General features: G+C 45.0%; 1 non-coding gene and 1 pseudogene across 1 annotated transcript; both read right to left on the reverse strand.

Moving 5' to 3' along the window:
• Positions 1-5669: 5669 nt before the first annotated feature.
• On the reverse strand, positions 5670-6265 carry LOC127212583 (60S ribosomal protein L13a-like; annotated as a pseudogene).
• Positions 6266-14766: 8501 nt separating this feature from the next.
• Positions 14767-14906, reverse strand: LOC127183828 (small nucleolar RNA SNORA43). The gene has a single exon (XR_007830077.1). It is a non-coding gene; the product is annotated as a small nucleolar RNA SNORA43 (small nucleolar RNA).
• Between the last annotated feature and the right edge of the window lie 12011 nt (positions 14907-26917).

The following is a 26917-nucleotide window of genomic DNA, read 5'->3' on the forward strand; positions in this document are numbered from 1 at the left end:
ACACACCTTTAATCCTAAAGTTTTCTGCTGAATATTTCAAACAGGATTAACTAAAATAAGCCTTAGAGTAAGAGGTGGAGCAAGCATCCAGTGGACAGTGAGTGAACATGGGAGAAACCATAGGGAGTAAGAGGAAGTCAGGAGGACAGGATTGAGAGATGCACAGGAAGTAAAAGGGAGGGACATTCAGTTTTATGCGTTTTTGAGATGGCGTAGAGAAGGGGAAGTTTTGGGGAGAGACCCTGGAGGAGGAGGAAGGTCAACTGGGTACTTTCTCTGCCTCTCAGAGCTGGCAGGCTTTCACCCCAGCATCTGGCTCCTGAGTCTTCATTGTTGAATAGAATGATTGAGATTTGGTTTAAAACAAAGAAACAAGAAAGAAACAAACCCAAAGCAGTGAATCCCAATCTGAGTACTCACAATTTGGTTATTGCAAATAATAACAAGAACTAATAATGATAATGATGGTGATGGTGGTGGTCATGATGATAAGGATGATGGTGCAGAGAGAGGGAGAGAATGCTAGTTTTTGATCAGAAGATCGTCTTATGCTCTGGGAATTAGGGTCTAAAGAGCCTGCAGAACCCTAAAGCTCTTCCATAGCTCTAAGGAAGATGGTTGATGGGCTGTCAGAAAGCCCTTTCATGAAGAAGGTAGGAAGCTCAGAAACAAAGTACCCAAGATTCAGCATCTGGGTGACTCCACATGTCCTGCCACACAAATACCAACACAGCGCCTGAAGAAACAGCACAGGAGTAGTAATAACGAGGAGGCTGCAGAACATGCTAAACTCATAGCCACGAGAATGGAAGAAGCCAAAGAAATCATCAGGAACACACTGCCAAGAGATGTGGGCCGTCCTCACGGAGAGTGTTGAGGCACACCAACTTTGAGCCATGTCCAGACATGTCTAGGCCTTCCTGCTTAGCATAACCACAGCCATTGTGTTTTGAAGTCTCCATATTTATCCTCAGCTTAAATGTAGTTCAAGTTCTTAGGCTTTGACTGCCTGAGAACTTGAATAGCCTTTTACTTACAAGTCAATACTTGAACGTTCTGCTTGAATGAATGTTCTAGGTTCTGCTTAAACAAAACCACACTATCCTGCCATGTTCGTTTCTCCTGGAATGGTCAGAAACTGGAATGTTCTGAGCTCCACTACCCTCTGTCTTAGCCAATCATCTTAAGCTGCTTTTGTTTAGCTAGTCAACATGGCGCACAACGGCCCTCCCCTTGCTTCCTTTACCTGGTTCTCTGGTTGCAACCTGGTTACAGTTTTTCTCAGAAAAAGCCTGCCTGAGAAATGTCTCAGTGAGGCAGGCTTGGTGCCCCAGGCCTTTAATCCCAGCACTCCGGAGGGAGACAAAGGCAGTCTGTCCGCTGTGAGTTTGAGCCAAGCCTGGTCTACAGAGCGAATCTAGGACAGCCGAGGCTACATAGAAATTTTTAAAAGAAAACAGTAATATTGCTGTTTTCCAGCTGGACTGACCCATAGAAGAAGCCATTCATTTGGACTGTCCCTAGACACAGTGAGCTTTTTCAGTCAATGGCCTGAAAGTCTGGTTAGTTCCTATCCACTTATAGTCAGGAGGGGACAGGGGGCCGGGGACCTGGACAGGGGCAGGTAGGTGTCTGAGGATAGCCAGCAATCTTGGCCCGTTCTGGCTCAGAATGTTCTGGAACCCTATCCCCAGGGCTCCTTCTTTTTGCAGAGTGTCTGGTTCTCCAAGTTTTCCTGTTTCCCCAAGGCCAGCATCGTTTTAAAGGAAAATTTCAGGAAGCCTCAGTGTGACAAACCTCATTATTTTAGTGGAAACTACCTTGTTTCTGGAAACCAGGGGGCTAGGCTGCAGGGCATGCAAACAATTGTAAAGTCTATATTTCTACCTCAATAGATAAACTGCCATGTCATACCTTTCTGTTATTGAATCAGACGTTTATAGTGGGCATCTGTGTTGAAAGGTAAAAGGCATCAGGGTTGCTGGTCTGCCATAGCAGTGGAGAGAACCGCCTTCTAGGGTTCTGGCCAGGTGAGTGACACTGTCCCTTTGCCCACTCACTTGACCAGCACTGGACAGGAGTGGATGTCACCTGGATCAGTCAGATAGTCCAATGAGTAGTCTTCATGCAGGACTGGAGTGCTTGTAGTGACAAAGAAAGGAATCAGTGGAGAGTTCTGCCAGCTCTCCTCTCTCAGCCGGTGAGACAGTGGAGAAGGTTTTATAAACATGGTCTCCTAGGGGCATGCATCCCTCCCTATATAGGGCACAGCTGCCAAAGCAAAACAAAGGAAGGAAGCTTATCCAGTCCTTGGTAGACTCTAATGAGAGATGTTAAAGTCCTTTGGTTTTTTTTGTTTTTTTGTTGTTGTTTTTGTTTTGTTTTGTTTTCTCGGTGTCCTGTTCTTTTTACATGCTCAAACTGTGGGATCTATACGAACAGTGGTGTTTTCAATCTGTGTCTCAAGCTTTTGCTATTAATTGAGGAAATTTGGCTATGAAAGGCAGGTCACTGTTGGACCCATTGCTAGGGGAAGGCCAGATCAGGGGACCAGTTTCTGGAGTTTTTAAGCTACTATTTCAGTAGTTTTAATCCAGTTGGGGAATGCTGTTACTGACCTGGAAAAGGTATGTCTGAAAACTAGCAAGTGCTTTTATCCTCCCTAATGAGGCCAGATCTTGGTGAAGTCAGTTTTCCCAGAGTTCTTAGGGAATCTTGCGTTCTCATTTAGAACCTTCCCTGGGTAAGGGCTCTCTGGTCTAGATTCACTTGAGCCATATCTGCCAGCTTCCTGAGACATCCATGCCAGGCTGTCCCGTCTAGGCATAACATTCCTTGGTCTGTGAAATCAGGAAGTTTTGTGGAGCCCAGAGGAGTAGCCTGGTGAAGGTTAGTTACCAACAGTCCTGTCCGTTGTCTTTGAGAAAATGATCTTTTCCTTAGGTGTCCTCCATCAACCTGTGGGTTTTAGGTGTGTGTTTCTTTTTTTTACCACGGAAGGTCAGACAGGAAGGGTCCTTGTATGTCATCAGAATATCAATAGTCTAGTCCTTTCAGGGCCCTTTGTATGGCAGCCAGGTCAGAATTCCAGCAATGGAAGACAGCAATTTGTAGGGGAAGCCAAATAGTCTTTAGGAGGGCCAAGATTTTGCTAATGTCCTTTGACCTAGTGTTGAGAAACCCTTTTTCTATAGATCACTCTGTGGACATGGCTGGTCATAAAAGCACCGTGGCTATCCATTTATTTGTTGGTGAACTTTACTTTTCTCATCCTAGAGTTTGGGTCAGGTTTCTGAGTCCTGCTCTCTGGGCTGAGGTACCTGGCTTGGGACAGATTGTTTCAGTTAAAGCAACTGCTGCAGCTCCCAGGTACCTCATGTCACGTTGCATCTCCTGACTGTCATGGGCTAGCACTTGTATCATCAGACAAGAGGGAAGCCATGTTGTTGGGGGTGAGTTTCTCTCACCAGACTGGAGGCTGGGCCAGGAGCACGGCCTGGCAGCAGGTCACACAGGCATTAGACAGGCAGTGTGCTGCTGCTTCTCAAAGGTTGGCTTCAACCATGGCATGTGGAGCTGTGAGTATAGCATCTTGTGCCCGAGTTACCTTGTTTGTTTTCTTTCGTTAAACTTGTGGTAGTCACATTAGACACGTGGGCCATCCTGTGGCTACAGGGTCCAGTCATTTAGTAATTTACATTACAGGGCATTTCTAGGGCCACAAAGTTTGAGTTAGAACCCATTTTGTCTTGTGTTTAATATATTTTTTTTAATTCGTTAATCTCTTTTCTAATATCTGGTGACAGTCGGGTGGCAAAGAAAACCTTTTTGGCCACTGTCTTTAAAAAGTCCTCTTTCTAAAAAGAATGTAATAAAATTGCTTATCTTCATAAGGGAGGGGAATAAGGGGGAAAATGGGAGGGAGGGAGGGATGGGAGGATACAAGGGATGGGATAACAACTGAGATGTAATATGAATAAATTAATAAAATATATTTTTAAAATGCTTGACTTCTCCTTGGTCCCTGTGGACAGAAGGAACATCTCTTCTGTCCTGGATGTGTTGTCTAGAGGCAATTTCTTGCCCAGGCCAGGGCCATAGTTTTTACTTTTCTCAGAGCATGGTGGTTTTATGTGTCACTGGTTGAAAAGAGACCTACGTTATGAAAGAGAAGGGAAGGTAGAACTTTGAATTTTCCTTTGGGCTCAGTCCAGGGTTATACTTCCCTTTTCCAGGACTGCTTAACATAGACACGGAGTGGAGGGAACATTCACCCGGGGGAACTGTTTTCCCTGCCCGTGTGCAGTTCGCTTTGCTGGCATGAGTAGGGTAGAGAAGAGACTTTTATTCACCTGATACAGTTATTGTCTCAGACTTATTGCCTCTGTTTGCTGACGTGGGCATAGTTTTGGAAGCTTCTAGCTCCGTACAATCTAAACTAGGCCTAGACTGTGTTCAGCCTCAGAGACTGCTTAATAAGCTCAGCCTTTCTTGTTCTTAGGGAGCTCTGGGCTGGCTGGTTCACCTCAGCTATTCAGGCTCTGCTTGGCCTGAAACTAACTCCAGATCTTCTCTAACGTTCTGACTCCACATTTTCTGGATCATTCTATTGTGTTTTTTCATTAAACTTCTCTCTGTGAAATTCTCCCAGCAAAACCACCTCCTCTCTTTCTGCGTTACACATTTAAGTAGCTTCCCTTTTTTTTCCTATTCTGTCAAACCCTTCCCTGATTCACCACGCTTTTCTGCCACTCAATTAGACATCCGTTTCAATTATGGGTGCTTCCTTCTACAAACTAAATTTCCCTCCATTGTTTGGGATTACAGGCACGTACTACCACTCCTGGACCTAAGCTTTTCTTTATTTGAAACTTGCACTATGCCAGGCTGGCCTTGAACTCAGGTCGGCTTGCCTCTGTCTCCTGGACTGAGAAGTGTTTGTATTCCAGCCAGATCACGCAGACCTAGAAGGTCATTGTGTGAGGTCTCCTGTTAGAAAAGCCATATGAGAAATTAAAATCCCTCTACAGTGTGGCCTGGAAGACAGGCCTGGCCCTGCCCTACCTCCAAAAGGGACTGTGAACAGGAACCAAACAACAAACCAAGCAAGTGCTCCTCCTGCTAGAGTGCTATAGGGGCAGGCTTGCTTTTTGTTTGTTTGCTTAGTTGGTTTGGTTTGTTAGTTTGTTTGCTTTTCTGGGTGACCTGCCAGAGCCAGTAGGATGGATTCAGGTCGGAATTGTACCAAATGGGGCGGGTGAGATGCCTCAGTCGGAAAAGTGCTTGGCATGCAAGCTTGATGGCTTGAGTTTGACAGGAGGGACTCTTCCTGGAGGGGAACCCAACTGCTGAAGGCTGCCTCTGATCTTCAGTCTCTCCCATGGCACTCTTGTGCCTGTCCTGACTCACAGATCACCCGCATACCTCACACACATCCACGTAGTGCTGAAATTTTTAGTTGTCTGAATAGAGACAAAGGAATACTTTTTGGTCTTGGATTATATTAAACCATTGTGATGGGATTTAAATGTCATGTCAACTTAGTTATAGGCATTATTAAATAGAGAATCCTGGCTACGACCATAAGGTGTTGTTTTGTTTTGTTTTTTTGTTTTTGTTTTGTTTTTTGTTTTGTTTTGTTTTTTTGAGGCAAACAGTCTTTATTGGGCTCACAGCAGGAGTCCGTTGGCCTTGAGGACCTCTGTGAACTTGCTCTCCACATTCTTCTCTGCCTGTTCCCGTAGCCTCAAGAGCTGCTTCTTCCGATAGTGGATCTTCCAGAGTGGCTGTCACTGCCTGGTACTTCCACCCCGACCTCATGAGCCAGTCGACCCAGGTAAGCAAACTTTCTGGTAGGCGTCAGCTGCACAACCTTGAGGGCAGCAGGGACCACCATCTGCTTTTTCTTGTCATAGGGTGAAGGGATCCCATCCAACACCTTGAGGTGCTCCAGGGCAGCCTGGCATCTCTTGGTCTTGTGGGGCAGCATGCCTCGCACAGTGCGCCAAAAATTGCGGCTCGGGGCTCAGAAGTGGTAGGGCCCTCGAGAGGGGTTGGTGTTCATCCGCTTTCGGAGAAAGGCCAAATACTTTAACTTGTTTTGGTAGAAATTACCAGAAATGTTGATGCCCTCACAGCGTACAACCACCACTTTGCGGCCCAGCAGCACCTGCTTGGCCACGATGGCCACCAGGTGGCCCAGAAGATAGCCTCGGCCATCCAGCACCAAAACCTGCCCCTCCGCCATCTTCGGCAGCCGCCTAGGAAAGAACCCATAAACTGTTTTTATGCGGCAGTATTTCTCCATTTCTCCGAGAGCTTGTTTTATCTTTTTGCACCTTTACGCGCCACCTCAGGGAGACTCTGCTTTGTTTTTTGAGATATGATCTGAAGTGGGTAAGGCTGACCTAGGACGCCCCGTTCTCCTGTTTCCCCCTGTCAGTGGGCATATCACGGGTGTTGGAGTTTTGCTGTGGAAGGAAGAGTGTCTTGGCAGATTAGAGCCAAGGACCCCACGAAGCCTGACGACGCAACCCTCATGGGACACGTTTATTGGTGGTTGGATACAGAGCCCGTCTCTGAGTTAAGGAGCAAGGGAAAAAGCGAGGGTGGGCCAAGAAGGCACTGGCCTTTTACAGTGGGGGATAGTGCAAGCTCATGGGTAGAAAAAGCTATTTGTGGTAAAGGTGGCCAGTGTTGCACTTGGGTGTCTGGTGATGATATTTCTCCTGTTGGTGAGCTACTGAAGGTGAACTTGGAAAAGGCTATTTCCAAAATTCCTCCTTCTTATTTATTATAAAGTGTGCTAAAATATTTGGGAGTGGTTTGTGAGAGAGAACTTGGGGTACTGCGTCCTTTAGACGGCTCCCGGCTGTCTGGGGCAGCAGTGTCTTAGGGGCATTGTTGGCCCTCATCATCAGGACATATTTGGCAGACATGGGTCTCCAGCTCTGGCGAGCAATTGGCCATCCTGTAACTATGGCTAATTAATTGTTTGATTGGATATGTTTTGAAACTACCATTGGGGTGTGGGAGAGAACTAAGTGATAAAGCAGGGTGCAGTTAGTACGAGCAGAAAAAGGAGCAGAAGGGAGGAAGGGAAGTATCCACTTCCATGTGGGGATCACAGAGGCACAGGGCTGGAGGCTTCGAGGCATTCCTTATGTTTTATGGAGGTCTGAAGTTGCTGAAGTTTGTTATTTACTTTACCCAATTGGTGGATATTGAAACAGTATTCTTCTTGTGGGGAAAGGCAAGGGCCACCAGTTTCAGCTGTAAAAAGATGTAGTTCCAGATTGTTTGCTGAGTACCACTGGGGCCAAGATGTGAATTTCCCCATGAAGGCTGAGGATGGTTTGGGACACCTGTTGGAAGCCCTGGGCGAACTGGGAAGAAAAAATGATAATACAAAATTAGCCATGTTGTTAGTCCCGCTGTACCAGTGGCGACTCCACAGTTATTGCTGTCACAGGCAGAAGGAACAAGATTTGAACTGCCTTTTCTTATGTTGGGTGGCTATTGAGTCCACACCTGGAATCAGTAGCTGTGATTCAACATGTATCACTCCCATGTTGAGAAAGAGGGAAAGCAGCTGACCAACTGTTAGGTAGGAGATGGTAGACTTGAGTACCATCTTAGGTTTGGTGATAGGGCAGATTGCCAAGGATTAAGGTTGCATTGCAGTCTAAGAAATTTAGCAAAATTGTCCTGGATGTCTTAGAGCAGTTTGCCATGTCAACAGGAATTTTGGTAACATGACACTTGGTGCAATTGGTGAATTATGAGGTAAGTATGAAGGAGAGATAAACATGTTTTTTTGTTTAGATCACTAGTGGAGTGAGAAAAAGACTTGCAAGACCACCATGTGGAGGAGATTGGTTGTTAACCAGCTGAAAAACATCTTTGAACAGATTCTGAGAGGAGATATAAATGTGAGCCAAAATCAGGAGGCTGGACCTTTGGAGACTTGGAAGAGTTTTGGCTTTTCATCACTCCACTTCGAGACACTCCTAGAGAGAACCGCTCGAGGGAAGGCTTCAGGGCTCCAGCTAAGTCTCTAGATTCCAGTTGCTCCAGGTTCCAGCAGAAGAAATCCTGCTGAATATCGTTCCTTGGAACTGATATCCTTACGGTTTCATTATTGTATTCTTTAATCTTCTTTTCCTATGGTTTAAGTTAGTCGGGTTGTAAGTGAGGTACTCTCATTTAATAAGTTCGTAATAAAATATTATTGTTAAGAAAATACAGCCTATATGAGGATATTGCCAAGGTTACACTCAAAGCTGTAAGCAGCATCTGTGAGCCAGTACCATTAGGAACAACACCCAGCAATCCCCAGAGCAGCCAGGCTAGCTGATATAAAAGAGCCAGGTAGGCTGTAGTCAGAATCTGAGGGAGGAGATGAGGTGGCAGGTGTGTGTATTTAGGAGAGGAGACATTAAAGAAGTTATGACTTGGGAGGAATGTTGAATTTCCTCCTCCAGCTCCTCTGTCTCCAGGCGTTGACTAATTGAAGAGGTATTTTTTTCTTGGTTTTACTCATGATTTACAGGTACCAGGTGTTGAGGAAATGGTGGAGCTAATCAACAGCACCCACTTCCCAGCTGGGACCCCATGGCGCCATCACGTCGAGGTAAAGGGCTCATTTTGTCCCTAGTGGAGGGGGTCAGAATGAGGAAGGACATGTGACAGATGGCATTGCTAAGAGCAGTGTGGGCATCCTCCATGTGTCTCTGTCCTCTCTTTACAGAAGTCTTAGGCCTGCTCACAGAGGAAGTAGACAATCTAGTCAGTAACTGAAGGTGATGTGGACATTGGGGACATGAGATTGTAATTAGCTCCTGTCAGCCTGCTGTGCTCAAGTTCCTATTTGGAGGGACTGTTTGTTACAAGTGATGCATGTCTTGAGTTCAAATCTCCACATGTAAGAGTTTCTCTGGTCAGAAGCAGACAAGAGGGTGAGGAGGAAAAGTCTATGTGCAACCCAGTAGAGTCCAGCGTGGCTGCTGGGGTGAAGCTTCATTCTTCTGGAACTGAGAAGGTGGTTGATCGTTGTGTTCTCTAAAAGTTAAGAGAGCAGGGCCCTGTTGGGGTTTGATATGTAGGAAGGGAGTTACCTTGAGGGAGAAGAGTGAAGGGGTTGATGTGGGATAGATGAATCCGGTGAGGGAGACCCTCAAACTTAGCAGCTGTGTGGATTACAGAAATGGCCTTGGGCCAGCCCTTCCATTTAGAATCAAGGGGTGAGAGATGTTGTTCTGGAGGGGAGAGAAGGACCTGATTCTTAGGCATGATTGGGCATGGACAGGAGTTTGATTGAGAGCGGGTAGCTAGTGGTCAGTGAGTTCCATAGGAGGGAGGAGATATGGCTGAGTGCAGGAGGGAGTAAGAGTAAGAGATCAGGGAAAGTCGAAGGTTTGGGTGAAACACAGGGTCAGAACCCATTGTCCATACCTGAGCTCAAATGGAGGGATGGAAAGAGGTCACTCGGGGAGAGCCCTTAGCCTGAGGAGCGCCAGTCGTAGGAGTTTAACACGATTGACATGAAGTTCTTACGAGAATTCTACAAACAGTTTTGATTAGGAGCTGTTAGTTCTTTCTAAGTTCACCAAGGACCGTGCATGGTATGGAATCTCGAAATGTCAAGGGACGTTGAAGCCTCTGGATAGGGTGTGAGAAGTCTGGGAGGAGAATTTAGGGCCTCCAACTGGAGGGAGGTGGGGATTGATCTCGCGGAGGAAAAGGTCGGAGACTGTCTAGAGCCCTATTGTTGCTGGTTGCAGTGCTTCCACACACCCGGAGAAGGTGTCCACCAAGACCAAGAGGAACCTAACACATTTGACTTTGGACAAATGGGGACTATGATTTTAACTTGGGCATCTATTATTTGACAGATTTAGCAAGACTCAGTCACAGTCCTTAGGAAATACAAATCCTTGGGAGTGGGCTGGAGGTTTAAAAAGGAGTTACTGTCTGTGTGCGATGTATAGATGGCCTGTCTATGTACAAGGTATAGATGTTCTGAAGCAGCAAGCCTTCCTGTATGTGTCAATTATTCTAAGGTTTCAATGCAAGAACAAGATGGAGAGTGGTTTGTGTATCGTCGAGGAAGAACTATTGAGATGTTGAGGGGTTGGCATGATTGGAAAGCTAGTGTGGTGATTTGTGTTACCTACTGCTATCTGGAGAGAGAGAGAGAGAGAGAGAGAGAGAGAGAGAGAGAGAGAGAGAGAGAGGGAGAGAGAGAGGGAGAGAGAGGGAAAGAGAGAGAGAGAGAGAGAGGGAGAGAGAGAGCGTCAAGCAGGGGAGACAGAGTTTATAAGCCTTTATATATCAAGAGGTGGGACAAGTATTGAAAAGAGAAGATAGTGACATAAAATTTTGGGGGGAGGGAGGAGATTGTGAATAAGAAGCTTGGCAGTTGCTAAATCATGTATTCAGGGTGCTCACCACCAGGTCTTATTTCTTTGGCGGGTATACCTTGGGTCCAAAGAAAGGTCAGGGTCCTAGGATCCCAAGGGCACATCCCTCTTTCTTGGTTGCACAGGGGGGTGAAGGAATGGCTTAGGTCTGGTAGGTGTAGACCTGAGGCTGAAGAAGGGCCTTTGGGGGCTTCTGAGGGAGGTTGGTCACAGGCTTGAGAAGGGGTGATGTGAGGGGCCAAGGGCTGGTTCATATAGAGGGCGACAAGGAGGGAACAGGAGGGGATCTTGCAGGGTAAGAACTCAGGCATTCCTAGGACTGATTTTTAAAATCTCCTGTTTGGGAGATGGGACTGGATTAGGTGTTTTCTATCCAAGGTGTTGGACTTGTGGGTTGGAGTAGTAGGTAATCCCAAGTAGATGGTCTGAGGGGTGGATAGTTGAACCTTAGACAGTGAGACTCTAGCCCCAGCCGGACAATAAATTTAGAAGAGTAGAGATGTTAGTTTGCTAACGTGTGACACTGATTGCAGAGAAGTTCATCCACATTGTGTATAAGTTTCTATCGGGAATGACAAAGAGACTAGATATGAAGCCAGAGCCTGCCCAATAGGTGTGGGTTGTCCTGGAACCCCTGTGGTAATACAGTCCAGATGAAAGCAAAGACTTTTTGTGACTCAATGTCACCGAGGACAGAGAAGAAGGCAACCGTGAGGTTCAGGACTGAGAAACGGGAGGTCCTTAGGTGGAGAGTGGGAAGGAGTGTGTAAGGTTAGCTGCAACAGGGGAGAGCGGCACCACTGAAGAACTAACTAGCTGGAGACATGCACCAAGTGGAAAGTCCCGCTGTGCTTTCCAGAAAGTGTTATTGGGTCATTATGAATTTCCTAATGTGCACCATAACCCCACCCATCTCCCTGTCTTTCCATATCTGCTTTCTGCCCTTGTGCACACACTCCATAAACAAAAACAAAAACAAAAAAATAAAACCCAAAGAAGACAAAAAATTATCTCAGAGGAAGCTGCTGCGTGTCACGTAGCACAATGCCCTATTCGTCGTGACTCTAGAATTGAGGAAACAGCTAACTTCATAGTGAGTTGCTTGTCTCTGCTTTCCAGCATGGGCCACCACCACCCTGCTGAATTATTTTATGTAAGCCTCAAATTATTTTATTAGCTCTTTAGAAAACAAGTTTGAACCACTGTACCTCTTTGAATTTATATTTTAAAATCTCCTATCTGTGTTTTTTTTAAAAATACCAAACAACAAAATATCCTGTTTATTCAATAAGGAAACTCAAAAGCTGAGATCCTGAGATCCATGACGTATGGGCCATTAGGCAGCGCACAGTCTATTTTATGTTCTAAAGTAGAGTTAAGACACGTTGTATAAGAAATCCCAGTTTCCATCTTATGCCTATGAGGCAACTGTGTCTTTCACAAATTGTCATTCAAAAATACTATGTTTTTTTTTTAATTTTCATGCCTAGTTAATCATTTTCAAAGGTAGGGCAGTTGGTACCTTTGAAAGACCAGCACCTGTCATGTCCTACTTATGGACAACTTAGACACTCTCTGACTGTCTTCATAATACCTTTTAATATTTTTCTCAGAAGAATTCTGTACTTAATGGTTTGTTTCTGAGATTGGAGGAATGTTAATCAGCGTTTTCAATTGCTGAAACATGTCACATTCCCAGATAGGGCTTTAATTTTCCTATTTTTCCTTCTGGCCCTGTACACATAACCCTTCTTATATTTTGTTTTATCTGAATGAAGTTCCAATCCCTAGAAGCTGAATACTTACCGCCCAAAGATGGCACTTTGGATTCCAAGTTCTTGGTGAAATTATTATTAGACTTGCTCTTGTATCTACTAAATCTTGAATTTCAGTGCCGTTTATTTGTACTTTCAGTTTAGGTCTCTGATCATTGATAGCAGCTTGCCAAAATTGTTAATTTCTGGTCTCTCCTGAGCTGCTTTATGTACTGAGACTGTTCTGTCCTTGTTCCATGCAGAGCAGTGTTGTTTTTAGCAGCAGGCATTAAATCTTCTAATTGCTCTGTGGATGAGTTTCTCCTATGCTGACAGGGAAAGACTGAATGGGATTTGCTGTCAGGGCCTGTGAGAGGGGCTACAGGGCATTTTCCACCGGCATAGGGTTATGTTGGCTATCCCTGGTTCATCTTCAATCATTTGTCCAGTGTCAGAGTTTACCACACCTTTAGTTTACTCCAGAAGCCTGCAGCTTTCTTCTTGGATTACTTTGAGAAAAACCATCGTGTCTAGGAAGGCCTTGCCTACAATACCTGTGCAAGCAACCTTGCTTAACCCAATTAAAAGAGCTCCCATTTTGATTTTTCTTAATACTTTTAGAAATGATCTTATCAGATTACCCTTACAAGCTTGAGGTCCAATACCAGGCATACCTCTAAACCATTTCCCTATTGGTGTTGATCTTGCCTTTAAAGGTCTACTCACCCTTTTGCAGTCTGAATTCACAGTTTCAACAGCCCAAGATTTAATTAGGTTGGTTTTTTTTTTAACAAACTTCCACCATCCCCTTTTAGTTTCAATGGCATGATAGGCTCTTATCTAAAATCCTCTGCATCTGAGAAATTTTTTCATTCTCATTTATAGGTCTAAGGTTTGTCTGAAGTCCTGTGTGTGTGTGTCTTAGCATTTTTCTTATTCTTACAAGTTTTTCTGAGGCTTGTCTAAATCCCTTGGTCTGTGTCTGAGTATTTTTATTCCATTTATAAGTCTCTCTAATTTGCTTCTAAGGCTTCTATCCACTTTTTTTTTTTTTTTTTAGTGATTCGAGAAAGCCATGAAGGCTATTAAGAATAAAGCATGACACTGGGCAGTGTTGGTGCGCGCCTTTAATCCTAGCGCTTGGGAGACAAAGGCAGGAGGATCTCTGTGAGTTCAAGGCCAGCCTGAGGGACTACAGAGTGACTTCCAGGACAGATAGAGCTGATAAACGGAGAACACCTGTCTCAAAACACGGGGGGAAAAAAAGAAAAAAGAAAAAAGAAAAAGAAAAGGGAGAATACAGTATAAAATACACAAATGGTAATAGTCATAATTGTTAGTGGGACACTTGCAGCAAAGCCCTTAAGCTTTTAATTTTCTGCTTCCTCCTCCGTCACTCCCCCACTCCTCTTCATCCATCTCCTCCTCCTCCATCTCGTCCTCCTGCTCCTCCTCCATCTCCTCCTCCTCCTCTCCTTCTCCTTCCCTCATCCCCATATAGAGTAGCACTATACAGGGTCCTAAGATCTTAACACTGTCCTTGAGGAATTCCAAGAAGACTTACTAAGCTTGTTGGTTTCTCAGTTTCTCCTCAGAGGGAGTGATCTCTCTGTCTGAAGGGTCATGGCCCAAGGTGGAGCATAAAATTGTTGTTTTATAAAGAAAATCCCAATCATTAGAATTGAAAAAAAAAAAAAGACTCAGGTGCCAGATGCTGGGGTGAGAACTTGACAGGCCAGAGTGGCAGAGAAAGCACCTAGCTGACCTTCCTACACCAATATCATCCCAGAAGGAACGAGCTCTTTCTCCTTCTCCACAATGCGCTAAATACCCTCAACTCAATATCCATCCTTTCTGCTGGCTGCTTTCTCTGCCTCTTGACCTAGAGTTGACTTCATGTAGCTCATATATACAAAAGAGCTCTTGGGTTAAAGGTGTGTGCTAGAGCTGAGCCAACAAAAAGAAACATCATTTTTCTTTGGATTTAGACTTAGTAAGTTCATTTAACAAGTAAGTGATACAGCACCTGCAGCCAGTTTTCCTTCCCTTCATAATTATCACTTCTAAGTCCATGTGCAGTTGGGAAGGTGGAAACGCTCAGTCTAAGAGGGCCCTGCAGCCATAATGCCAGCACCAGAAACCTCAACTCAACATTCTTAGAAGTATGATCAAACACCAGCCAACACGCATGTGCTTCCTAATTTAGTCCATGGGCTACCATGAGAAGTACAGAGGGGCCCAAAGCTTCTTTGGGTGGTAATCCAGGTCATGGGAAGGTTACAGAGGCCATACCTGAAGCCATCGCCTAAATTATATCTGCACTTCTACTCCTCAGCAAGGTGGGCAAGAACTAGGCCTTATTCTTTCTGGCTTCTGGATCTGGAAGATGAAAAAGTTTGGATAGATTCCTTGTATTTCCTGGCCCTTATGAATGTCCCCTAGGAATGCCAGTTTCCTCCCTCTCTGGCTTCCAACCTCTATCTTGATAAAATGCTGACCAAGCAGGCATTTGGTGAGCCCTTGAGTTCTGACCTTGGGGTCTGTCCAACAGCATCAAAACCAAACGATAGTGCCACCTCACCATGGGCTTTAAATGTCAGGCTCTAAACCATTCTTAGTGCTCACTCACTTCTGAACGCTGAGTGTGGAAATAGCCCCTTGCTCTCTGCTCCCGTGCTGCAGGACAGCTGAGTAACTGTGCCTGACTCTGTGCTGATAGATCTAGGAAAGCATCATTAAGGCAGCCAGATCAGCACTTCCAACAGCACCCCTTCTTTCCTGCACTCTGGAGGCAGAGACAGGCAGATTCCTCTGGGTTCTGGGCTACCCTGCTCTAATGCTAAGTTTCAGGCCAGTGACAGTACATAGTGTGATATTGTCTCAATACCAAAACCAAACAACAAAAATGGGTGCATAAATTGGATAGGCTGGGCAAAGGAGATGGCTCTGTGAGCAAAGGTATTTTCCAGTATACTATGCATGAGACCACCAGAATTCAATCCCCATAGCCCACTTAAAAGTTGTGAAAAGACCGAGGCAGTAGTGGCGCACACCTTTTATCCCAGCACTCAGGAGGCAGAGCCAGGTGGATCTCTGTGAGTTTGAGGACAGCCTGGTCTACAGATTGATTCCAGAACAGCCAGAGATACATTCTCAAAACAAAAACAAAAGTTGTGAGGAGAGACTACACAAAGTTGTCTTTTGACAAGCACCATGCTATGGACATGCCCCCCTACCCAACAAACATGATAACAAAAATTTGGAATAGTGGGAGAAGATGTCCAGAAATCCTTCTGTAGCTTATGCAGGCCTTGTAAAGAGTTGGGAATCTGTGTCCCTTCACCAAGCATCCAGGAGTGACCTTGTGTTTCTTAAGAATTTAAATTTTATTCATGTTTATAGGGTTTCTTAACGTATGTGTATATGCACATTGTGCATGCAATGCCCTCGAGAAGAAGAAAGTTAGTAATTTTGCTACAGTTTTACTGATATCTGCTCAGCAGTGCTGCTGTATTTGTGTGTCTCTGTGTATGTGTATGTGTCTCCTGCCGTGCAGTGTCCTATCCAGTGTGCACAGGAATGAGAGGCGTGGTTCTCCTTTTCTCTTCCCTTCTAAAACAACTTGGTGATTGCATTTGAAATTCTGTGACATGGAACTAATGTTGACACAGGTAATAAGGTAAATATATATTCAATAGAGAAAACTTACAATGCAGTGAATCTCACTGCTTCTATTACCTACATATGTATACTTCATGTGTTTACCTACATATACCCTATGTATCTATACATGTATATGGTTAACTTTAGAAGACAGTGACCTATGAGGACGTGCATGTGAACTTCTCTCAGGAAGAGTGGGCTTTGCTGGATCCTTCTCAGAAAAATCTCTACAAAGATGTGATGCTGGAAACCTACTGGAACCTCACTTGTATAGGTAATGACATAAATTTTCCTTCACTTTATAGCTTAAGGGAAAAAAGCCTTAGAGATTGTTACTCTTCTGTAATTTTGATTCTGAAAGAGGTAGAATGTAGTGAATAAATCAAGTATTGTTTAATAATAATAATAAATAATAATAATAATTTAATTTAATTTAATTTAAACTTTGGATAAATTTCAGTAGCATACATTTATCTTACTATATTTTAGGCTACAGAAGGGAAGACCAGAATATTGAAGAATATTGTCAAAGTTCTAGAAGACATGGAAGGTAATTTTCATGTGTAAGCCAGTACATGCATGCCTCTGAAGATGTTTTAATGTAACCGCAATGTTTTAATGAAAAAATAGTATTAACAAGCACAGCTTTGTGAGGATTGTTAAATGCTCACAGCCGCATATACCTCAATGTCAAGCTTCAAAGTCTCGAAAAAAGAAAAAAAAAAGAAGAAGAAGAAACAAGAAAAGGCAGGTGCTATAGGGCGCACCTGTAATTCCTGTGCTCAGGGAGAAACAGGCAGGCAGATCTCTGTGAGTTCTAGGTCACCCTGGTCTACAAACTGAGTCTAAAACAGCCAAGGACACACAGAGAAAGCCATCAAATGAAAATGAGTTCATGGCCATCAGGATGCCAGTGGGCCATCCATCTGAGGACACCAAGCCCATTGTCCTTCAAGCATCTTTTCACACATTTCTGTTTCCTGACTTTACTGGGCTCACACTTGCCCACAATGCCAGTGATTCTTCTGGTCAGTCACCACGACAAATTCAGGCTAATTCAGTCTCAGTGGATTCTTTTTCCCATCTCAAGAGTAAACTAAATATGTGTTAATCATTTTATCCAGAGTTTGGCCTTACCAACTCCTTATCAATTCTATGGGGCTGGAACTCTCCAAACACAAATCTAATCCTCCCATCATCCAAATGTCAATCTTAAAATAGCTTCTGCTGCCTCCCAAGTAAACAAGGCAGTGGGGACCAGCATCTAACCTCACAAGGGGCACTTTTGGTTAAGAACTCCAGAATGTCCAGTGTATCATGTAAATTAATTTATTTACAACCCAGTGTTTTAAACAACAGCCCCTTTAATCCCAGCACACTGGAGGCAGAGTCACGCAGATTCATGTGAGTTCTGGGCTGGGCAGGTCTAATGCTGACTTTGAGGCCGTCAAGAATACACAGTGTAGGACTATCTCAACAACACAACCAAACGACAAACAATAAAAACGTGTGTTGTATTGGATGTGCTTGAGCAACAACAGGCCAAGTGGGCAAAGGTTCTTTCAGGCACATGGTGCACATGGCATCCTGAAGTCAAACCTCAAAACCCACCTTAAATCTGTAAGGAGAGACTCCTCAAAGATGCCTTTGACCCTCACAGGCACCATCCTACTCACACGCCCAGCTCTGCCACAATGGTTTTTTTAAAAGTGGCAAGCCTGGCCTAGAACTCCTTCTCCCACTCAGGAGGCCTTGTAATGAATTGGGATGTTTCTCTCCCCAGAGATATGGAAGTGATTCTGTCTTACTTAAGATCTTAATTTTTAATTTTTATAGGTATTTTACTGCGCGTACATAGTGGGCCACATGCATGTAGTGGCCTGAAATGCTTGAAGAGGGTCTCAGGTCCTCTGAGATGCAATTACAGAGGGTTTAGAGCTGCCGTGTGGTTGCAAATAATTGATACTTGGTCTCCTGCAAGAACAGCCAGTGCTCTAAACCTGACGAACCATCTCTTCCGTCTTGATTCAGACACTTACTGTTGTGTTTTGATTCCCAGGAGCTACATGAGAGGGAATGTTAGGATACAACATTTCACTGCAGGCTGATTTGAGATCTTCTACCAGGGCGGAAGAGATGTCACAACAGCTGAAAACACTAGTTGATCCTCCAGAGGATTGGGGTTCAGTTCCCAGCACCCACGTGATGGCCACCAACTTCCTATAATTCCAGTCCCAGGAGATTCAGTAAGCCTATTCTAACCAGCAAATGCACTTCACAGTCTATGACGACAGACACAAATGTAGGCAAAATATCCATGTTTGTGTAATAAAGGTTACCAAAGGACATCCTCATACCACTCCCTGACGCCTAGGAGCACAGAAGTCATGGATAAAGGAAAAACATCCCACTTCACCTGATAGACAAGAAAGTCCTCGAGTGACTTGCGTGCACAGCCCTCAGGAAAGGGTGGCCTGTCCTGGGCTTTGCAATTCCAGAATATGGCGGCTGTGAGACAGTGCAGCATGATGCTGCTGCTGGGTGTTGAGGGTGATCACCAAGAGTGGGTCTGTCAGATGGAAGGTGAGCAGGCAAGCACCCTGGGGCCTGTGCCATATCCGCAGTATGAGGGTTGTAATGCGTGGTTGCCAGGGTGGAGATCCTGGTATCATGCAAAAGTGTCACAGGCACAGGACAGCAGTGTGCAGGACTCATCATACGTGACACCCAGCACCTTGGCTCCTTGGGGAGTCAGTGCCCAGATGTGTGGCAAACAACCCTCTCTTGGGTTCCCAGATCCAGCGATGTGAGAAGGACCCACAATAAACTGTTCTGATTAACAAACTCACTTAATCACTTAGAAGAAAAAGTGGGAAAGAGCCTGGAACATATTGGCACAGGAGACAACTTCCTGAACAGAACACCAACGGCCCAGGCCTTAATGTCAACCATTAATAAATGGGACCTCATGAGGCTGAGAAGCTTCTGTAAGGCAGGAGACACTGTCAAGAGAACAAAGCGACAGCCTACAGACTGGGAAAAAATCTTCACCAACCCTACATCTGACAAAGGTCTAATATCCAAAATATATAAAGAACTCAAGAAATTAAACACCACCAAACCGAATAACCCAATTGAGAAATGGGGCTTGGAACTAAACAGAGAATTCTCAACAGAGGAGTATCAAATGGCTGAGAAACACTTAAAGAAATGCTCAACCTCCTTAGTCATCAGGGAAATGCAAATCAAAACAACTCTGAGATTCCATCTTACACCCATCAGAATGGCTAAGATCAAAAATTCAAGCGACACCACATGCTGGCGAGGATGTGGGGAGAGAGGAACACTCCTTCATTGCTGGTGGGAATGCAAACTAGTACAGCCACTTTGGAAATCTATCTGGTGCTATCTCAGAAAAATGGGAATAGGGCTTCCTCAAGACCCAGCTATTCCACTCCTTGGAATATACCCAGAAGATGCTCCAGCACACAACAAGAAAATTTGCTCAACCATGTTCATAGCAGCCTTATGCATAATAGCCAGAACATGGAAACAGCCTAAGTGTCCCTCAGTAGAAGAGTGGATAAAGAAACTGTGGTACATATACACTATGGAATACTACTCAGCTATTAAAAACAAGGAATTCCCGAAATTTGTGGATAAATGGATTGAGCTAGAAATGATCATAATGAGTGAGTTAACCCAGAAGCAGAAAGAATCAAATGGTATATACTCACTTATATCTGCATACTAGCCCAAGGGGCATGTCCCACGAAAGCCTTCACTTACCAGGAAACTGGGACAGAGGGGAAGGCATCCTATTGGGACTCTAAATGAGAGACGCATGGGAGAACAGCAAAATAAAAGGATTCAGAGGGTCCTAGAAATCTACAAGTAGAACAATATGATAGGCAGATTTGGGCCCAGGGGTCCCGCTCAAACTAAGGCACCAGCCAAGGACAATACAGGAGGTAAACTTTAAACCCCTTCCCAGATCTAGCCAATGGTCAGAATATTCTCCACAGTTGAGTGGAGAGTGTGATACGACTTTCTCACATACTCTGGTGCCTCACATTTGACCATGTCCCCTGGAGGGGGAGACCTGGTGGCACTCAGAGGAAGGACAGCAAGTAGCCAAGAAGAGACTTGATACCCTATGAGAATATATAGGGGGACGTAATCCCCCTCAGGAACAGTCATAGGGGAGGGGAATAATGGGAAAATGGGGGGGGGAGGAATGGGAGGATACAAGGGATGGGATAAACATTGAGATGTAACAAGAATAAATTAATAAAAAAAATAAATAAATAAATAAATAAATAAATTAAAAAGAAAAAAAAAAAAAAAAAAAAAAAAAAAAAAACAAACTCACTTAAATGCTAATGGTCATAGACCAGACTCAGTCTTCACTACGGATGCTGTGTAGTCACTGCCTGAGCATGCCTGAGGCAAAGTCCACACCACAGAGACAGACCTTGGTGCATGCTGCTATGGGTGTGATTAGACAGATCCTCTATTTATGAGTATTACTCATTTTATTACAATTTTTTGCTTTCTGTATTTCTTTCTTTCTTTGGTTTTCATTTCTTTGCCTATTCAGAGGAGAGTTGGTTGTTCAAACCAAAGAAATGCACTGGAGACAAGTATTTCCACGAAATAACTTGATAACTTAGTGGGAAGTTTGTAGGCTCAATTTTCTTAGCAAATATATTTTTATTACAAACTTATTAAGCATGAGTACCTCATTTAAGAGCAGACTAACCTCAACAATAGGAAAATAAGATTAAAGAATACAATAATGAAATGGAAAGGATATTAGTTGCAAGGAACGATTCTCCTGGCATAATCAGCAGAATTTCTTCTGCTGGAACTTTGAGCAACCAGAACTCGAAACCTCAACCAGAGCCCAGAGCCCCGAAGCCTTCCCTCAAGTGGTTCTCTCTAGGAGCATCTTGAAGTGGAGCGATGAACAGCCAAAACTATCCCAAGTCTCCAAAAGCCCCGCCTCCTGTTTTTGGCTCATCTCAGAATTTGTTCAAGGATGCTTTTCAGCTGCTTAATAACCAATCTCTCCCACATGGTAGTTTGACTTCTATGGGAATAAACATCACCTGCTCTGTCACAAGTCTTTTTCTCATCCCTCACCTGTGATCTAAAAAAAAACCATGTTTCTCTCTCCTTCAGAAGTTAGCAGTGCTTTGCTTCCTATAATCATCCTGACAGTGTGATGAAAGGAGTTTTCCTTTAGCCAGTGGTTGTACTAACACAGCAGGCTGTTTGTGCTGGGTTTTTGTTATTGTGCTTGTTGTTCTAGTTTTGTTTTTTTCTATTGTTTTTACTTTAAACATTTTTAAACATTGTGATTTGTGCCATTGAGATATTTGTAATGACATATGCCACAGCACATGGGTGGGTGTCAGAGGACTAGTTGGAGGTGTGGCATCTCTCCTGGTTATAGATCTCAGGCCCTCAGACTTGGTTGCAAGTGTCTTTACTCACTCAGCCAACTAGCTGGCTCCTCCCATAGCTCTCCCTTCTAATCCACCCATTTTCACTCTATTGATTGTAGTGTCTTTAATCCTTTTGGAGGTAAAGAATAGCTGGCAGTAATTCTTGGCCAGCATCTGCCTACTGAGCTTGAAACAAAAACATATTTGGAGCCAGGGTCTGGTTAAGTTCCCCAAATATTTTGCCCACACAGTCTGTAGTCATCACAGGCCTTAAACTTGTCATGCTCCTGCCTCTGCCTTCCTTGTGGTGATTCCAGGACTGAACCACCACTCTTAGCATTAGGGAAATTAGCAACAAGTGTCTGTCTTCTTTGAAGAAGTTATTTAGGTCACAGTGTTTCCACTATGCCCATTTGGTGTCATTAATATATTCTTGTTCTCTATTAGGTAGATTTCAGCTCTAATCTCTTCTGGTCTTTCTTTGTCAACTCTCTTTCCATGCATTGATACTATTGTTTCCATTGTCACATGTTAAGGGACATATGTAAAAACACATTAAGGTTGGAGGTGAGCCTTTTGGGAACCAAATTTATCCAAGACGTTCTCAATGCCCTGATAAAACCATCAAGGGATCATTACTTTTGGGTTCTGTCTATGGGGAGACTTGAGGAGGTCTGGTCTGATACTTGACGAAGCTTCTTGAGGGAGTCAAGGAACCAGGCTCTTCAGCCTGAGAGTCTGTGGTTTGCAGTCTCATGGCTGCTGTGTGCTCACTCTGAGGTATCCTGTGTTCTTCTGCTAACATTGCTAAATTATCTTTCTGATAACTGTCTCATTCTCCATCAAAAAGTGCATCAGAGCTGTGCATCTTAATAACCTTCCTTAACATGACCTTTTGACCTTTCGAGACAGGGTTTCTCTGTGTAGCCTTGGCTGTCTTGGACTTGCTTTGTACACCAGGCTGGCCTCGAACTCACAGGCATCTGCCTGCCTCTGCCTCCCTAGATGCTGGGATTAAAGGGGTCTGCCACCACGTCTGGCCAGACTTTCTATTTCTGTCTTCTCATTCCAGGTGCTTACCCTGGTCACTACCCTATAGGGAGCTACAATTGTTGGTGCTTGGTGTCATAGACCAAGTTGTTTTGGTTGTTTGGCTTTGAGGCAGGGGCATCACTCCACTGCGCATTGATCCCTGTACGCTGGACACCTTACGCCTACGAGGAGACGTGTCTGCTGAGTGCAAGAACAGTGCATGGATGACCTTGCAGCCCAGGAGCAAGTTCGACTCCAATGCGAAACTCCGCGAGTCTGAGACAGGTGTGTTTTGTTTTGTTTTGTTTTTTTCCTCGAGTGGAAGCCAGGACTTGGAATCACTGTGTTTTGTCCCTTCAGAGTACTTGGTCCCTAAGGGAAGAAGCTCCTGTCAGTTAAGCCTCATTAGCCAATCAGGGCGTCCAGACGGACCCACCAGTCAGAATGGGGAGGGCACTTCCGGTCCTCCAGGCTGTCCCCTGCGAAGACCGTTGGAGAAACAGGCACGTGGTTGTTCTTCCCGCGCTGTGGTCCTCTGCAGGGAGATTTGAGGAGAGCTCCGAACCCCCGCCATGGTGAGCGGGGATCGCTGTCCCCACGCAGGGAGGATCCGCGGGAGCCAGTGTGAACTTAGTGCCCGGGCCACGGGAACCAGCGGCGAGTCTCCCGCGTGATTCCTCCTGTTCCCCAGAGGGCGCTGCAGCTCCAGGCGGAAGCCTGACCTCGGGATGACTTAGGTGCTCTGGCTGTGGTCGCTCAGAGCATGGGGAGCAGAGCCCTGTGTGGAACATCCCTGTTGTGACATGACCGTGCAGTGGTCTCCCTGCTGCTTTTTACTGTCGCAGGGGAAGGCAGACTTGCTGACTGACAGAGCCCTGGCTTCTCTAGAGTCTTCTAGGAGTTCTGCGCTGGGCACTGGACACTCAGGTGCAGGATCCATCTGCAGTTAATTCTGTGCAGGTGGAAAGTCTGTGTCACTAACACATTTGCACGTGGATGCCGCGGGGGTCCAGTCACCTGTGTAACTAAGTTTTTCTGTGTAACTAGGGTGGCCTGGAACTCACAGTAATCCCCCTGCCTCTACCTTCCCAGGGCCGGGATTCGAGGCCTGGGCCACCACTGCCCAGCTACAGTACACTCTTTATTTGCAGTTATAGTTGAAGTCTGAAGTCAGAGGATGTCACTGTGTTTAGTATTTGTTCAGTCTTGCCTACACAGAGAAACCCTGTCTGGAGAAACCAACAGAACAAAACAAAACAATCTTGCGTTGATCATTTCTTATTCAACATTACCTTTCTCATCAGTTTTCCGTTGTTGTGGCATATGTGATTAGACTTTTGCTGAATCTATAGTTCAAGTTCTGTATTGTCTCAATATGACATAGACACAATAGGCAAGATGGCAGTGAACCACATGGTTGCCTTCTACTCCAGGTTAGCTCAGCCACTGCTAAGGGGAGCCCTGCCCAGTGTAGCTCTGGGCCTGTTTCAGTGGGAGCTTTAGGCACAAAAGCCATGTTGTGGATTGATGAACTTTAGTTAACAAGAACAGTAAGCCACAAGTGGAACTATGGAAACCAGAGAGCAAGGGTAGTACATGCAGCGACTCTCCCATCACTATGGACTTTGACGACTAAGCCTTTGTTTTTATTTTTGGCAGTTGGTGCTGTGTGTGCTGAGATTGACAGCCTGAACGGTTCTGCCATCATGGAGTCAGGTCTGAGAAGGTCTGGGGCCATGTTACATTCCCCACTGATCTTTGTGAATGAGTCAAATCCTGGACCCATCCTGTTTTAGTTTAAGATGCAAGGCCCCACTGTTAATCCAGTCAGATGAAAATTAAAGACCCAGAGACAGTGCTGACAGCAGAGTGGTTAGCCAGGGGACCAAGAGTAAGGAGACAAGTAGCAAGTATTTCTCCAACCAATGTAAGATATTTTTAATTATTCCTGATCAATTAGCATAGAAACAAGGTGTTTTCCCCCAAGCCAGACATAGTTTTTTAAATTTCAAGTGAAGTAAGTCGAAACCTTTCAATTCTGTAGAATAATTTTTGTAAGGGAATCTAAGACTTTTAATTCAGAATCAGAAACTTGTAATACCAGTAGATGTTAACTAACTTGTATGCTTAGTTTGGAAAGTATACAAGTTATATGAGGCACATTTAGTAAAATCAGTACTATTTGCCCACATCGTAGTCTTGGCCACTCGGTAATATTGCTGTTCTCCAGATGAATTGACCCACGGAGCAAGCCGTTCATTTGGACTGACCCTAGACACAGTGAGTTTTCTTAGTCAGTGGGCTATTCTGAGGTGGCAGGTGTGGGAGGATAACCAGCAATCTTGGCGTAATTCTGGCTCAGAATGTTTAAACCCACAGCCATAGTTTTTTCTGTGGCATAGTGTCTGCTTCTCCAGGTTTTCCCTGTTTCCGTAAGGCCAGGAAACCTAGTGTGACAAACCCTATTATTTTAGTGAAAACCCCCTTGTTTCTGGAAACCAGGGGGCTAGGGTTCTGGGCATGCATAGAATTGTAAAGTCTCTATTTCTATCTCAGTAGATAAACCACGATATCATACCTTTCTGTATTGAACCAGACATCTAAAGTGGGCATCTGTGTTGAAAGGTAAAAGGCATCAGGGTTGCTGGTCTGTATTAGGTAATGTCTTCCTGTATCTGTCTTCCTTAGTTCCCAGGTCTAGTTCTGACAGCAGTGCGGGTTGGACTCTGATCCTGTATTCATGCCAATCCTTAGACTCAGTTGGAGGTGGAGGGGCAGGAAGTGGAAGGGCTGGAGACCCAAGGAAACCTTGATTTTAATGGGTTCATAATGCAGAGAGAGTCCTTTGCCAGCTTTTGTGGCCTCCCCTTTAGATGTGTGTGGTGGATCCATGGTGTGATGCCAGCTCCTTTCACTGCCATAGCAGTGGAGAGAACTGCCTTCTAGGGTTCTGGCCAGGTGAGTGACACTGTCCCTTTGCCCACTCACTTGACCATCACTGGACAGGAGTAGATGTCACCTGGCTCAGTCCTTTGACCTAGGGCTGAGAAGCCCTTTTTCTGTGGATCACTCTGTGGACATGCCTGGTCATAAACTCACAGTGGCTATCCATTTATTTGGTGGTGAACTTTACTTTTCTCACCCTACAGTTTGGGTCAGATTACTGAGTCCTGCTCTCTGGGCTGAGGTACCTGGCTTGGGACAAATTGTTTCAGTTAAAGCAACTGCTGCAGCTTCCCGTGTACCTCATGTCATGTTTCATCTCCTGACAGTCATGGGCTAGCACATGTGTCCTCAGACAAGAGGGAAGCCATGTTGTTGGAGGTGAGTTTCTCTCACCAGACTGGAAGATGGGCCAGGAGCAGGGCCTGGCACCAAGTCACACAGGCATTAGACAGGCAGTGTGCTGCTGCTTCCCAAAGGTTGGCGTCAACCATGCCTTGAGGAGCTGTGAGTATTGTTATGCCCAGATCGTGAAATCCCCAAAGCGCCAGGAGTCCAGGGTGTATGCAAAAGCAAAGAGCCTCTATTGCTGCAGCCCAACAGGCCTGGAACCTCACCAGAGCAGGACACTGGTAGTGAGAGCACCAAACCGTCATGACGCAGGGTCCTTATTGTGGTTACAGCAAGGAAAGGGAGTGTTAGCCAGAACAGGGTCCAATGGCATTGCACAGGCTGGTCATAAAGGCTTATGTACCCTATTGATAACCTCTAGGGAAGTTAGGTACTTTCCCAATGTTCCCTAATCAGGCCTTGAGTGGTCCTTTTTCTGGAACAGTTTGTGTTTTTTCCAGTAACTGGGGTGGACATGAGGACAGGCCTAAGATGGAGTCTGTGGACAAGATGGAGTCACCATGGAGACGGTTCCACATCCCCTTTTCTCATTACTACTTCAGGCCAAATCACGGGGCTGGACACTAAGGAGCGTCTCTCTAGATGGGTCTAGTGTTGATACTGGGACCTAAGGACCATCAGTTGTACTGTGTTGATTCTTTTCCTGACAACAGTGTTAACCTGTTGATAATGCAGGACCAGATGTGAGCAGCAGTAACAAAATCAGAAGTGGCCCTGCAAGAGCACAGACTCACATTGTCAACTGGGGACCAGTTGTAAATGGCCTCACACTAGCTCTGAGATCGTTGGCGTTCCAGTTTCCTGTCTTAGAGCTTCTTTCTGATCAGAATTACAGAGTCTTTAATTACCAGTTGCTGCAGCCCCAGTTCCCATGTTGCTACGTCCAGTTCCCATGGCTCCTGCTACTTTTAATCCTAGGAGGAATGACAAAAGTGTGGCTGTAACAACCTCTCTTTTTGCCCTTTCTGTAGATGGCTTGAGTTCAGAATAGATTTCTTCCTCGAGGCAGTGAATTATTTTAGGGACCAGTGGTGCTGAAATGCAGGATTCATCACGGTCATTGAGAGCAGCGCTGAACACAGTAGTCACCCCACACACAAGCTCACCAGGTGTTCTCAGGTGCAACAACCTACCCGGTGGTGGCCGGGACCTGAAGGCTGTAGCAGAAAGGAGAGTAGCTCTGGGGAGTCTTCCTGGTGTCTCCTGTAAGGCCCTTTTGCCTTTCCCTGACTGCTGCCATCTG

The sequence above is a fragment of the Acomys russatus genome, chromosome 31 (assembly GCF_903995435.1).
Source record: "Acomys russatus chromosome 31, mAcoRus1.1, whole genome shotgun sequence".
Taxonomy (NCBI): domain Eukaryota; kingdom Metazoa; phylum Chordata; class Mammalia; order Rodentia; family Muridae; genus Acomys; species Acomys russatus.